This window comes from Barbatula barbatula, assembly GCF_947034865.1.
Source record: "Barbatula barbatula genome assembly, chromosome: 25".
NCBI lineage: Eukaryota > Metazoa > Chordata > Actinopteri > Cypriniformes > Nemacheilidae > Barbatula > Barbatula barbatula.
Window position 1 is genome coordinate 10,080,207 of NC_136788.1, and position 15,007 is coordinate 10,095,213.

Sequence of the window (15,007 nt, forward strand, 5' to 3'; positions counted from 1 at the left end):
CAGCGATGGTTGTTATCAGCAGCCATAGACTGTGAAGTGGGAGAACCTAAACGTGACGTCAATGCCTAGTAACTGACGCAGCCCTCAAAAAAAAGAGATTTTGCAAGCGTTAATTGTGATTGTGTATTGCTATAAAGACTAAACATGTTCTGTTCGCAGTACAACAGATCAGGGTGCGCGCCAGTCCGCGTAAGTTTCTTCCTCTCTCTGTGTGTGTTTTGTTTTTAACGGGGGGCGAATCCGTCCCGAGTTTCCAAGCGAAAGTTGCATGGAGACACGCCGCGTAATAATAAAGAGGATGGTGAGCGACTTAAATGAAAAGGTAAAGCGGGAACAACTCGACCCGAGATGGACCCCGACTGATGATTTTTGGCGAACATGAAGCGTTTAGCCATAAGAGAGAGGGGCATTGAAGCAGTTCGATTGAAAAAAATAACTGCAGTGATTCAACGGAGGCGAATCGGAGACCTTGTATGGAGTTGGAGAGGCAAAATGTATGTGCATTACATGCACTCCACGTAACGCTCCTGAGCGATGTCTTTGTGAGTGTTTTTTTCTTACTGGGCGCTAAAAATAGCATCAGTGTTTGATCGTGGTCCAGAAATAGGCAGAGGGTATCACTTGTATAAAAAGGTCTGCGATTCCGACAAAACTTGGACGTGTTGCTGAGGAGAGATATGAATCAATGGCAGTATTTGATTTTCATCTTGTTGTTTTTGTGTAACATGGTCACGTTTGACTGATTTTATACTCATGTATATGTTCTTTCCTGCTTTCAGCAAGGGGTTGGTGCACTGGTAAGTACACACTCACAGCAATTATGTGTTTTGTGTATTTTATTTCTTTTTTTTTTTGCACTGTTTGTTGCATGCATGGTGTTGGGTAATGTGCCATTCCCGCCACTGAAACGTCGCAGATGCAACTGTTTAGTTCACAGTTCGTGCATAGTACGTGCACATCCAGAATAGATTCTTATTTTACCCAGTTCTAAAAATAATATAAACCACTCTCTCCTCAGAGCAGGAATCTCACGAATGGTAAATAACTGAACCGAAAAGCAAATCCAAACTCCTTTGTTTGACGGCGCTGTTGAGCTGTTGATTATTTTTTCGCGTTGCCTCTCCGCCACAGCTTTAAATATGAATGGAAATCGATAACGCTACAAGAGTAAGTGGATGTCGCTCAAATATGTGAAGAAGAATATAGTGTTATAAAAATAGGTGGAAGACGCGGTGCCAAAGGGAAACGCACCAGCGCAGCCGACGAGGGAAACCCGGTGCCTGCCTGCACAGACTGGTGCCGAGAATACCGTGTGGCGTCAAGGGTTTCCGCGCATCCTTTGCCCTGCAACAAAATCGCCCTTAAATGGTCAGCTTTGTTTCGGGCATCACCGCTGAAGGGATGCCGCTGGGCTACTCGGCACTCGTTCTCCAATTTTACTCTGAAGTTTTAAGGATGGTTATACATTTTGCAACATTCCCGCCTGCGTTGTTTGAACAGTTCCATCAGTTGTGTTTGAGACTGTGTAGCTATAGGCGGATTCACATGGATTACTCTTCCGCCCACGTCATTTTCAGTATACAGTACTGCAATAGACTGTTTTCTATTGCTACGGACAATAATACTGGTCTTGTGCCAAAACCAATGCGTTTACGTTGCATTTAACACTATTTGTGCAGTTCCGCAAAAGAACACTTGAGCTGCGATAGGCAGTTTTGCTGTAATGTTTTAATAAATTTGCAAAACTTCAATTCTGCAGCGTGCACATTTTAATACAAAATATCTGTAAAGACCCTTGTTTTCAAACGACAGCAGCATACATTACCACATTAGCGCCTTTAAATATACAAATGTATTTAGATGACTATTTATTTTAACAGGTCGCGTGAAGGGGGTAACACCCCAAAGCAATATTTACATGTTATCAAGTTTCAACTCGCTTAAATACTTAGAATCGTACATGCCGATATAGTGTAGCGTTGTGTGTTCGGGAATTATCCATCATTGGTTGTGCCGTGGCTGAAATACGATATTTACAGGAAAAACTCATTACCTTGACCTTTTCAAAGACACACTGGCTCTCTTTGTTTAACAAACATATCCCAGACATAGCAAGATCTTCTTAAATCAATGCTGGCGTTGTAATTTTAGTGGAAACACGGATTTTATACGAGTCGTGACTGCTAAAGTGAGTAATATGTGCGCGTTGGCTGCGTCAGGAGATGCAGTCGCTGTGCGGTGCAGACAGAAGGGGGAGAATCGTGACTGACTGGAGACGTCCGCAAATGATGCGACCACCCAATAAAATCCTCATAATGGTGGCATGTAGCTTGATTTTTCGTACACCTGTTACATCTCAATCCTCATATCTTTGCCTTTAACCACCTCAACCTCCCCTTGCACCACGAAGGCACAAGAAAAACATCAGTGATTAAGGGGAGGGAGGGGGGATCTTGCTTTGGGATGCATTTAGACGAGGGTGAGGGCGGTCCAGATATAGATCGTGACCCTCCCACTTCGTATAGTTTCTTGCTTAGAGTTCCAAGAAGGGATGACCAGAGACTGTTGTGAAATGTTTTGACAAATGATCCAGCTGCCCATGTAGCGTGGATGCACGAAAAGAACTTCACGGGTAAGTCAAATGAAGTCACATTCCACAGCTGTATTAAGCGTATGGCCAAAATATTGCGCTAAAGGGATCAAGCAGGTTCTTTTTCAGCAGTGTTGTCATAGTATTGAAAAAATGTTTAATTGATGTTGTAAGGATTTGACGGTTGTAGATGCATTCATGTTTTTGTATTTCATTTAGCAACTTTCTGGAATGTTTATTGTAAGATTATGTTTGTTTGTTTGTTTGTGCCTTCAAAGTAGACGTATGGTTTTATGTAATGTATGTCATTTGCTATGTGCTGTTGATAGTTAAGAGACCCCCGTGTCCTCACTGAGTGGTATCAGCCAGTGAACTCTCTGTGGTCATGCAATGATATTGCCTCAGAAACCTGTCATGTTGTTGTCGTCGTGTTGACGATGTGATGTTTTCTTGCTTTACGTGGACATTAAAATGCTAGTTGCCAGTTTTACGAAACAACCACAGAACGTTTACAATGGCTTAACGTGTAAATCTTTGTCTTGAATGAAAACATGACGACGCACGCCACCCTAACATGTGAGTGCCGATAGCAACCCATTTTGAAACGTGACGGGGCGAACAAATTCGTTATAAATATATATGCATAATGCTATTATCTTACACTAAATATTTGTGATCACTTGCGCCAACTAAGATACAATTGGTTTCCCCTTTCTTTCTGTCTCTCTCTTTTTTTTCAAAAAGGGGGGTCCCTATAAGAGCAAGACACCGATTGGTGGATGACGATTTTTTGTTTGCTCCAATAAGATCTCGCGCTGCTCTCTATTTATTGCGAGCAGATTACAGACTGCTCTCTCCTCACCAAGAGCACTTCAGCGGCACTATCTGCTCAGTTCCACACTAAACGACATCGCGGATATATCGTAGTACCAACAAAATTTCACGACAAAAACAGAGAAGCTCAATGGTGTCTGTATCGTGTGTGTGTTTTTGTTTAGAGGTGACTATGTCAGTGCATGTCGGTAGGCAGGAGCGAGGATAAAGACAGGGAAAATAAACTACTGGGAACGAGTGAATTCAGGACCGCGGACAGCGCACGCAGAATTACAGGGATTTGGATGCTGGCTGCTCTGAAAGCTACCCATGCTCGTAGAATGTGAATGAGTTGGATACAGTTCAGCCACGGAAAAGGCTCTCGGTTTCCCGATGGACACAATAGGATTGGGAAACAAGAAAGAGCCATGCAAACGACACCTGGATGTCACTGTTTGATGTCACGGACTTTGCTGCACGCAGACTGCGATTTGTCTTTCGCGAATCTTTTTGCGGTCTGGGCTTGCTGTTCATACGTATCTAGCTGGGAAGCCCTTACCCCAAAAAGCATTTGCGGAAGGCGCATTCACCGAGTTTCCATCGTACGATGCTCCATACACTCCGCGGAATCAAATACTTGAACTATTATTGTTTATTTATTACCATTATTATTATTTATATCCATATTTATTATTCTTATTATTGTATAATTGCATTTCTTTTTAACTAATATTTTGTTTAACTGATCATTTTCTTTCAGAAATATGTATTCGCTGTGTATTGCGGCTCAAATGTAAAGCCGAACTTCTCTGCCAGTTACGTCCCCAAAGTCTGAGAATCCTCCCTGTCGAGAGTTATCTGGCGTCTCCAATGCCAGAATATTTGCTCTCGATAATACTATTACAAAAGTCACCCAAACAAAACCACAGTTCCACCAACGAGCTTCCAGTTTGCACGTGGGAAAACACAGTGGTCCATTCGGTGGAGAGAGGGGAACGGGAGGGAGGTGTTCTCTCGTTAGTGTGCTATTCACTTAGAAACCAAACAATCTTGAAATGGCCCCACCCTGTTCGCAATAACATATTAGATACACACTCTGTCGGACGCAGTTATAATTCTACATTGATTTATTTAAAATGAAAATATCAGCCCATTGACACAGTATCAGTGTGTGTGAGAATGAGAGAGTGTGAGTGTAAGAGAACACGTCAGCGTAGGTGCCGAAAGACAACAAGGTTTCTCGCAGCCTCCACGCTTTCTCCCTCTCTCACACACACGTTATTTGGGAAATATGACACCTCGATTAAATATGACACACCTATGTATACCCAGAATATAACTTGTGGACACATTGGGTGGTGAAGTTTCTTTAAGACATGCAGATCCAGTCCATTGAGAAATTCATAACAAAAAATAAAGTGATGTGTTGTGTGTCACTACAATCTAAGTTACGACACAGGTCCCCAAGTCTTTTATAATGCATTTCCATTTCTGTGCGCTCCTCGCTAACAAAATACAGTACAGAATACTTTCCTGCCTCTTCTCCTTTATGTAAGAGTAAGACAAATACAATTGTCCCCATTGCATGCTACAGTTTTTGGAGCTGGAGTCCCTTAGTGATGACAACCCCAAATTCCTTTAGACTAACATTCATTTTAACTCGCCTAACGCATTATTCAATTATAGCAGAGGTACGTTGCCTTAGATTATATGGCTATAAAGATTAGAACAATTAAGAACGAAATAAACAGGCGCAACTCCCAGAATGACGTGGAGAAAGACGACCGAGGCACTCAATAATCCGTTTGGTAGCAAAATTGGGAAACCCCAATAGAACCTCACCTGACAACTGACGTGGTTTTCCATCACCCATTGAGTTTAACGACGGATATATCGAAGTAATGAAATCAATTTGCTCCAAGTAGCAAAATATCTAAAAAAGTAGTCCAAACATCAGAAAAATAGGCGGGGCTCTGGCTAAAACTTGTAATAAATGTTTTTCTTTGCCATTAAGCGCAGAATGAAATAATGAAAGTGCTGCTCGTGTTGTGTGTGGACGGGTTTCTTGACGCACGTGTTTAATTCGGTCCCCAGACGATAGAAATGCTTCTGAGAAATTACTTACAGGTGGTCTCGTGAAAAAAATATTTGTTGGCCTTACGATCTTCTATTATTATTACATATTTGATCATACGAATGCTTGATTGAATAGCCCATGGAAATATAACAATATTGCATAAAAAGTAATGACGAAGCTCGCATGCCAAGAACGTAGGCTACATTAACCAAATAATACGATTTTCTTGATATCTTAACACACATTAGGGAACCTTAGTATGTTCCCCGTATTCTCAAAATCGTTTTCATCTTTTGGCATATCAAAACACTATTTCAGAAGTATTTGAAACGTGTTTCTCTGTGCAACGAACGAAGTGGCTGGGAAAGGCTTTTGTATCCACACTGTCTTTCTACCAAGTGTCTCTAACCCTTGTTCACCAAAAAATGCCTGAAACCTTTCAAAATACCCAATAACTTCGCATTCACGCATACTTTGTGTTCTTGTGTCTGTGCACAGGGAAGGCGCAATAACGACTCCAGCTGCCACCCAACTTTCCCATCAGTCCCTCGAGCGCTCCGTCCACCTTCTTCAGCGTGACGTCATTGTAAGTTTGCCTCTTCTTTGAGACCGAGAGTTGGCTCATTCATCTTTTACCTTTCACGTCGTGCCTTTTGCGAGGCGTCCTAGCGCACTTTCAAAACTCTGGCTTCTGTTGCAGTTCGTAACTGCAGCAAGCACACGACTTTTAATTTCTCCACATTACAACGTTTCGAACCCTGAAAATTATTTCATTGTTAATGTGTCTATGAAACTCTACGTCCAGTGTTTGAGTCAACCAATACAGGCTGCAGTTGGCAGTACGTTACATGTACTAACTCAAAAAGGGTTGTGTGACGCATGAGTATGAAGACTGTTTAGGTGCATAAGAGTAGGCCTTCACTCAATACTTGTAATAACTTTGTTTGTTTTAAAAGTAAGAAATATTCTTGACTGAAAGTCACATGCAAACATTTTTTGTCACTTTTTTCCTATTTTGTATTGGTTTTGTACTTATGAGACTTAAGAGAAGAATTACATCTGATACATGCAGTTACACGAACACACACGCAAGCATACACTAATTTCATAAGATTATGTTGACGAGTTTACACTTTTTTAGAAGGCTGTTGTGTTTTATTATTGCTAGATAAAGCACAATTTGAAAATCTATGTTTTTAAGTATGCTTTCAGGCATGCTTTTGAGGAGCTCTCACTGCATGCTTTTTCTTTTATTCCACAGACGTGTTCTGGAAGTCCTCTGTGAAATAGCTGCAGCTTATGGAGAGTTTATAAGAGCTTTAGGCTCCAAAATACATAAAGTATAATATAAAAATCTGTATATAATATAATAATTTTCTCATTTATTTGCTTTGTCAATCATTTCAGCTTTCATTGTGTGACTCTGAAAAGTATCTGTACCTTTTCAATGTAGTTTAACATACAGCAAATGGATAGTTTTATTAGATTTATTTCAATGAGAAAAAAGTTGAGGGTATTTATCACACACAGAAGAAGTGACAGTATTGCAGATTGGACGTTACGGCAGCTACTAAAATATATAGAGTGTATATATATAAAATATATAGAGTTTTTCTCTTGTGAAAAGAATTAGTTGTTATTTAACACATTAGTGTAAACGTCTTACACCTCTAAACAGAAATTACATAGCATACGCTTGAAATAAAAAAATTATCATTTGAGTTAAAGCTAGTTACAGATACTCGAAAGTCATGAATGCTGTTATGCCTATGCTGAAGTCATGAATCAAATTATATTGACAATATATTATAATTTTTAGTACAGACAGAGACGGACTGCAACACTGCTACAATTTTCTTTAGACATCTACTTATGGTGTACTTTTAACACCTCAGAAAAATATCTGCAATGTGTTTGTCATTCATTTAAAAAAAATTCAGCATGCTGTATCTCACCAGTTAATGTATTGTTTCAGTTTTCTCTTATATATTGAAACATTGTTTTTTTTTAACTTCTCTCGTACACCCACAAATTCAAAGAGATGTTTAACAATGTGTAACAAATTTAATTATAACTAATAAGTGACTCAAGACCAAAGTAAAAAATGTAAGTTATTTAACAGGTTCACAGATTTACATTACAATACACTTATAGGTTAAACTTTTGTCATCATTTGCACTATTATTATTATTTGTCACTGTTTATTTATGTCTTTTGTTTGCCCCCAGCTCATGATTTCTAGTCTCACTCGATTGTGTTACTTGTTTGTCTGAGGAAGCATATTCCAGAATCACCTTACAAACATGATGCCATACCATTTAAAGCTCACCCTAAAATTTCAGTGACTTTTAAAAGACATCAGTATATTTATACATGTAAATTCTAAACCTTCACTGTTATTCTAATCATTTCACATATGTGATGCCTATCAGGGCAGATTAAAAATGCACCGGATTGATGACATCATGCACAAAAAAGGGGAGAAAGTTTGTGTTTGTAGCTTCCTATTTCTTTCTTTCCCTCCATACTTCCAACATTCCCTCCATCCTTCCAAAAATGAGTCAGGGAAGGTGTGAGAGATGAGTCAGATCTGGGCGTAGGTTTAGGGGATATACTTACGAGCATGGTCCCGTAACAGGAACTTGTCACAACATTTGGCTGCACGTATATACAAAAATGGCCCATAGCAATATGTGACTGTGCGACTTGTGTTTTTGAGGAATATGAAATGTCAGATGGTAAAACAAGACGTTCGTCTGTGGGTACAAAGTATTTTGCTGTCAGTTATCTTGTTCAAAATAAATTACACTAAATAGCATGAGACTTTTAATTGAGAAATAAAGCTTACATCTATTATTATTACGAATATATGTATTTTAATAAAACACATCTCACTATGGTGAAACTTCTGAGATGATTTCCTAGTTTTTGTCAAATTGCTTTTGTTAAAATAAACAAGTTGTAATGTAAGAATAAATCTGCTGAACCATAACTATTGCACTATAAATGTATAACTTAAGCTAAAATTACTAAAATAACTAAAAAGTAATTTTCACCGTTGAAGTATGTGGTGTTATAAGTTTGTTTAATGTTAAAACAGAGCAATCTAAAATATATCAATTAACTACTTAACACAAACAGTTGTAAGTAATAAATAACATAACGAAATATTTTTGTTTTAATGAACAGTTTTAAGATAAGTTCTGTTAAAGAATGCAAATGCTGTGTAAGTGTGTGTGTGTTTGTTTCTGTGTGCATGCATGCATGCCTCATACTGTATGTTTCAGGGAATTCATTGAAAAATAATAAATGTTTTATTTACAGGAAATCTGCTGATGACAGAAGGTCCAGAAAATTACAAAAATGTGACGATGAACTAGAACATACACCAGGGAAGGAAAAATTGAGCAATGAAAAGTTGCTTATAAGAGGGTTCACCAGTACTACAGGTATCAGCCGACACCCGTCCAATTTCACACATACACAAGGCAACATGGGTGTGGCCCATAAGGAGTTTATTTATAATGCAAAACTCACTTTCTGTGTCGTTACGTGTACATCTTCTGTTCTCTAGATTTGTTGGGTGAAACTCAGTGCTCTGCAAATCATAACTGATTCATACATGTAACTCAACATAACATGGACAAAATATTTATAGAAATATTTTTTTAATAGAAATTAAGAACAGTAATTAAGAAAATGAGAGAGGCGACATTTAATGAAATGAAAACAATGTTAGTCACTTCATTTAGTGTTATGTCATAAAATCCTATTTTAAAATATAAACAGCTTTTTCTTTCTTGAAAAATAAAGTGATCGTGACCAGTTTATCTTCTAAAATTAAGTCAGAATACAATTTTTTTACGAATGCTTGCAAAATAGTCTAAACTCACTGGAATATCATCCATTAAAGGAAAAATCTTTACTACATGTGTTTACAGAAGAAAAAAGGTTTTTAGGTGTCCAGAAATCTTTAAAGAACAATGTAGATGTGACAGGTCAGGTTTAACACAGACGTAGTGGAAGTATGAGTTAAAAAGAGAAACAGTTAAAAGCACTACTATTGAAATGTTGCTAAACAATCTGGATGTAATTTGCTGTATATAAATTAAATAATATCAAAGATTATTTTCTGTCAAGTATTTAATACTGATATGTTTTAATCTGGTTTATAAATTAGGCAGGGACGTAACCAAAACAGAGCCACGTGTTGACTGAACACATGTATTAATTAGATTAATATAAATTGTGTTTTGTTAAATTCCGAATATATATTTTGTCCCTCTACAATCTTGGCATTGAGTACTCATAATGTCCATATATGCTATTGAGTTTGAAAGATAATTCAACTAAACTGACCATGAGAAAGTCATAAAAATGTAGTATAGCTGGTGTTAAAGTAAAAATAAGAGACTCATAGTTTAAATACTGATTATATGGTGAATTGTAGATCACTTGTGAAGCCAGTGAATTGATCTGCAATGTTTCACCTGAGAAGTTGCTTTAGTAAAAGCACACATAAGCCATCACACAAGTTATTGGGGGTTTCATGAGATGCATTGACCATTTCTCTTGCATTTCCAAAATATCCAGAACAAGCAAGACAGACAGAAAACAGACGTGTTTGCACATAAAAGACAATACGTAATGTACTGACCTCTGAGGGGGGTGGGCTGGTGGCAACTTAAAGCTGTTTTTATTTATATATGTAAAGTATTATAATCTTTGCTGTGTTTTAGGTTTTATAGTTTTGGTGAATATTAGATTCACATTAGGTCTGTTTTCTATACCGTTGGAATGATGCTGTTAAGCTCAATGCAAAATGTATTCTTACGGTTCTTTGTTTGGATTTGATATTGATACTGTTTACTTTATATAGTCAGTCTTTCAATATCATAGCAGAGGGGATATAAAGTGGTCACATAGAGATGATTTGACCATGGTGACGTAGTTTTGAGACTTTCATGGGTGGCTTCAGTATTAAATCTCTGTGTGTGTGTTACACTCTCACAATAAATGAGAGATGTAGTGTTTCTGTCAGGTACATAAAGCGTGTGTGCATATATGAATTGCACAGGGAACGTCTGTGTGTGTGTGTGTCAGGATTCTTTACAATATAATTTAATGTCTGTATTTTTTTTTCCATGCACAAATGTACTGTAGATAGGCCTACAGTACTATTGAGTGTGTGTGTCTAAATGTGTATAAATATAAGTGTGACTGAAAGTTGTGTTTGTTTCATCATACTGTGAGAGTGAATGTGTACGTATGTTTCAGTGCCAGCAGGAGTGTGTAGAAATTTGTAAGCAGTTCTATTGTGAGTCAGAATGATTTATAGAAGTAACAGTATGTGTACAAAGCATCTTGTATTTAAATATAGTGTATGCATGTGTGTTACAGTGAGTGTGTAATGAATGGTCAAGAAGATGAAGGCGCAGGTGTTGTGTGCGTGGTGGCATATTTACGTTCTAAAATTAACACACAGAAGATGCAAATGTGTGTGGAAAAGTTGCCAGAATAATTAATAGCATTATTTAATGAGTATAAATGTATGGATATATGTTTGAATAAATGTGAAGGAATGCAAGTCTAAAGGATGTGTGTTTGTCTTTTAAATTGTATAGACAATGTAAGCATTCTTTCAGTGGCACAAACACATTTATATACCAAAAGATGTATACGTGTGTTCGCAAGTTTTAGAATGCATTGTATAAATGTCTGTGTGTTTTGTGAAACCTTCTATATAAAATATAAACACGTATAGGTTAATGAGTGTGCTTCTGCTGTTTGTATAGACCGTGAGTGAATGTGTATGTATGTGTGTTTATTCTGAAAGAATAAAAGGACTGTGTGTTTTTCATATGTGTGTGTGTGTGTTTTAGAAAACTTTGTATCATTACAAACGCACAAAAATATGAACACGTATAAGTATAAGTGAGTGTATGTGTGTGTAAATGCTAAATATCTATTAAGTACGCTAATGTGTGTTTTATAGACATTGCAAATTTGTGTGTGACCATTTATGTCTAAAAATGCATAAGTGTTTTAGTGTATGTATATGTTGTAGTGCGTTATAAAATTATTCAAAGGTGTGTGTGTGTGTGTGTGTGTGTGTGTGTGTGTGTGTGTGTGTATTAATGCATGTACATGAATACGCAGGTGTGAGGTTATGTAAATGTACCCAGAATTCTGTGTATGAATGTATGCACACATGTAAATGTGTGTGTGTACTGATGAGTAGCTGGGAGGTGGTGCACATGAGTTTAGAGAGAAAGAGAGAGACGGCAGAACAGATGTGACACGTAACGCCATGTGCAACATGGATTTATCAATCTCACATAAAGTATTGTGTTTTGAAGGCATTGTACATTCTGAAATATTGTAGGTAAATTTTGATCTGTTATTTAAAAAAGGTGCACGTTTGAGTCGAAAGTTTGAGAACAGTTTATATAAAGGAAATTATATTGTAGGGCTCAGTGTCTTTTAAAGAACTGATTATTAAATGAGGAACTGAAATACAGAACGTACTTTACAAACAAATCTGTCAAACTGGGACTTCCCTAATTTTGGAAATAGACCGTGAATATTGTCTAAGCATGTTGTTTTGATCCAAAATACTGTATGATGTAAATAGTTGGACCAGTTTTCTAATAAATATACAGATTTAGTGAAATTACATGTTATCTATTTTAAGAATTGTTGTATGCCCGTCAATGTTGTAAACAGGGTAGAGAAGGTTGATTTGACAAGTGTCTGTTTTATATTAACTGCTATCCACCCAAATTATAACCAAACTAAAATTTGCTTTTGTTTTCTGAGATATAAGGACGTAAATGCACACTTAGACGGTCTTGGAAGAGCATGAAAATGACTTTGCTGATATCTCTGTGTGTGTGTGTGTGTGTGTGTGTGTGTGTGTGTGTGTGTATGTGCACGTGTGTAAGTGTGTGCCATGCTGCTCTGTTTTCTTTTATTTTTCAAAAGCAAAAAATATATTTTAATAACACACCTTTAAACAAATTTGTATTTATCTCTTAATGTTATATGAAATGATCCCTGTTGTGATATTGTGATCCCTATTTTATGATGTCATAAATCTTCATTTGTTGTTTCATGTGTCCTTTAGACTGCGTCAAGCGTGAGAAAGGCCACAGTTATGAGAATACTGAGTTCCTAAGGTCAGGCATCACAACCAGGACATTCATATTTTTTAATCATATAATGCGGCCACTGACCTGCTTCAAGTTGGCACGTCTCTCAATAAATTGTACAAAGGAGATTAGTAAAAATGAATGTCACATTCATCTTATAAATGAAATATAAACTGACGAATGAAAATGTTGGATTTTCTGAATAAAGAGTGTTGATAGTGATGACAACAACCTTGAATATTTACGAAAACTAGAACTTCACATGTGCTATTTATGTAAATTGATATAACCGTTTTAAGATTATACACAGATGATGCATGTGAAATCATGTTTTGAAAAATATGTTTATTCAACTTTTTATGTCTCCACAGGATGAACATCCAGAAAGCGTACCTTGGGATAATACCTTAGGAATGTCTTGTGCACAAGATCATCCTCAAAGCAACATCTGTTTGTGTGCTTTACACCTGTTAATGGAAATTCCGCAAGTTGATTACTTTATAGGAGCAAGTTAACACCCTCAGGTATTTAAAGTCTTTGTCTGTAAAGGTTTTTTGTATAATCTGGACAATGCTACGTTTGAGATTATTCAGATTTCTGTCAAGTGTACATTTTGACATATCAGATATGTAAAGAATTGGTGGTAACAGACAAAATGCAGTTTACGAGGTAAAAACTGCGAGCATGTAAACGCATGTGTTGTTTTGTTCTGTTGTAATCTGCGAACACATTGACATTCACGTAGTCTGATTTAACACCGTTTTCTTTTGAATATCTTGTGTATCGTTGCAAGAAAAAGTCTGTGCGTATCTTAAATTGCTTTTGTTGTGCGCGTGCCATAAAGATGCGTTCGCGTAACGTGAGAGCAAAAACAAGGATTTTGTTTCAGCATGTGAGGGTTTATATTTGTGAGGATGGTGAATGGATATTTAAATAATATAATTCGTTTTCTGATAGTTTGCTCGAAGATGTTTATAGGAAGTTTGAAGGTTTGATGCGGTGTGGTTTGGGATGCGCTGTCCACTTATTGTGGTGCTGATATGAACTTCTGACGTGACGACCTATTACTCAAAATAAGCTTTAAACTCAATATTGTATTGTTGTACGATTGCTTTACCTTTTTCTTCTGTAGAGAAGTGTACAAATGTAAACGAAGCTGCTGTTTAAAGCATGCAATGTGGAAGACGTCCTAGCTGTTACTCTCATGGGGGGAAAAGTTTTATGTTGTCTGTTATAAATTGTCTGTGAAGCCACTGGCAAAGATGTAGCAAAATACGAATGCTGATGTATTCTTGACAAACATACGACTGAAATCAATTGCACATTTTGCTGTCACGCTGCTGTCTTTGTTTCCTGACCCGTCAAATAAAGTCTGTCATTACTTTATTCTTGCCTCTGTTTATTATTTGTCTGTTTTAATTAATTGAAGACGTGTGGAAATAATTTCCACATTTGGTATTGTACATTATTGTAAATGTTCATAATTTTAGAGCTTTAAATTATAAGAAAAAGCATGAGGGCAGTGCAAAGATGAAGTGTCAACATTCCACAGCCAGAGGTGCTTACAACTTGAAATGCTCACATTAAAATGCATTTATTCGACATAATCGACAAGTTTTGTACTTTGCACTATGTGCTTTACATGTAATATGCGTTACTTCAATTGTGCCCGTTTCATTGGGCTTATGTTTTAGGTTAGGTTTCAGTCGTGGGCAAAATCAAATGTGCTGTAGTGATCCAGTCTGTAGTAGTCTGACTGAATGTGTATGTCTGACACAGCCCTAAGAAGCTAGGCAGGGAAATAAGAGCCAAACATCCGATTAAAACGCGTTTTACTGCTTTCAACGCTCGCGTATACCTAACACACTGACAGTCTTGTAACACACGAGTGTGTGCGTGAATAAAAACATATTTCACAACGCTGTGCGATCATTTTTCACAGGTTGATCGCAAGCATACCTACTACGTGCCTGTGTGTTTACATAACCAGTCTCTCTTCCGTTCTCGTTGAGAGTTCTCGCGATGCTTCAGAACAGGGACGTGTGGTAATTGTAGTTCGATGCACAACGAAAGGTACGCAAGAACGCCGACCGTTTGAATTGTGACAAATAAATGCGTATATGTTACAAAACACAGCCCGTGAAATATAAAATCAAACAATGCGTAAGCTATTCTGTTTCCTTAACTAACGTGCACCAAACAGACTTATTTTAAAGTATGACTCATTGGTTTGACAGTTTAGTGAATGAATGAGACTGGCGTTGCTTCCTACCAATAACATCTTCCTGACTGCATTTCAGGGGCGGGGAGTATAACTCGGCTCGGCCAATAGGCAACAAGCTTCATTCATAAAATAGTGTGTGGGTGATCGTCGGA

General features: G+C 37.3%; 1 long non-coding RNA gene across 1 annotated transcript; it reads left to right on the forward strand.

Moving 5' to 3' along the window:
* The first annotated feature begins 2,535 nt into the window (after window positions 1-2,535).
* LOC306890789 lies at window positions 2,536-14,016 on the forward strand. Its single transcript, XR_013786306.1, has 5 exons — window positions 2,536-2,632; window positions 5,979-6,066; window positions 8,805-8,929; window positions 12,607-12,658; window positions 13,003-14,016. It is a non-coding gene; the product is annotated as an uncharacterized lncRNA (long non-coding RNA).
* Window positions 14,017-15,007: the final 991 nt, after the last annotated feature.